This window comes from Mustela nigripes, chromosome 7 (assembly GCF_022355385.1).
Source record: "Mustela nigripes isolate SB6536 chromosome 7, MUSNIG.SB6536, whole genome shotgun sequence".
Lineage (NCBI taxonomy): Eukaryota > Metazoa > Chordata > Mammalia > Carnivora > Mustelidae > Mustela > Mustela nigripes.
The window spans coordinates 83,152,760-83,153,789 of record NC_081563.1 but is presented as its reverse complement, the minus strand read 5'-3'; the positions used below and the strand labels follow the sequence as shown (position 1 = coordinate 83,153,789).

Sequence of the window (1,030 nt, the reverse complement as noted above, 5' to 3'; positions counted from 1 at the left end):
GTCTCTTCAGCAACACATATACTAAAATTGGAATGATATAGAGCAGAGTAGCAGGGCCCCTGCACAAAGATGAACACAAATTTGCAAATTACATAGAGAACTCATAAGAAAAAATACAAACGGGGCTCCTATGTCTCAGTGGGTTAAAGCCTCTGCCTTCAGCTCAGGTCATGATCTCAGGGTCCTGGGATCAAGCCCCACATGTCATGATCTCATTGTCCGGGGATCAAGCCCTATATCAGGCTCTCTGCTCAGTGGGGAGCCTGCTTTCCCCTACTCCCCCCGCCTCTGCCTGTCTCTCTGCCTACTTGTGATCTCTCTCTGTATGTGTCAAGTAAATAAATAAAATCTTTAAACAAATTTAAAACTAAAGCACACATTTTATGATTCAATTTATATGAATATTCATATAGGCAAAACAAGTATAATTGTTAGAAACTAGTGTTTTGTTTTGTTTTGTTTTTCTCTCTCTCTTAGGGGAAATAGTGCAGAACTGACTAGAAAGAAGCTTGAGAGGATTTTCTGGGATTTGGGAAATGTTTACTATTTCCACAGATGGCAGTTAAATAGGTGTATATGATTAACAAAACTCTTCAGAATGAATACTTAAAATCCATGCATTATATGTAATTGTACAGCTATATCCATGAAAGATTCTGGCCAAAGGCGATGGGGAGACTATATACACAGATGAAAAGGAAAGAGACACACATACATACACAGAGAAAGAAAGAGAAATGATCAAACCTTAAGGCTACACTTCAAGGGGGCAGTTGCAGTGTTTTGCAACCATTTGATAGGGGAAGGTGCTGTCCATACACACAATTTAATAACAAAAAGAAATAGTACTTTCTATAGGGAACATGTGGTATTTATTAATGAATGGCTTCTACAGGTGCTCCTGAATAATAATCTGACAAAATACAGATGAATGAGAGAAAACATAATGTCCTGACATGGACAGCATACATGCATGTGGGAGGAACTCAGTGACGGGTAACTCAAAGGGATGGTTCAAACTTGGACTTAC

General features: G+C 38.8%; 1 non-coding gene across 1 annotated transcript; it reads left to right on the top strand.

Moving 5' to 3' along the window:
- On the top strand, positions 1-105 carry LOC132022908 (U6 spliceosomal RNA). Its single transcript, XR_009405795.1, has one exon. It is a non-coding gene; the product is annotated as a U6 spliceosomal RNA (small nuclear RNA).
- The last annotated feature ends 925 nt before the right edge of the window (positions 106-1,030 follow it).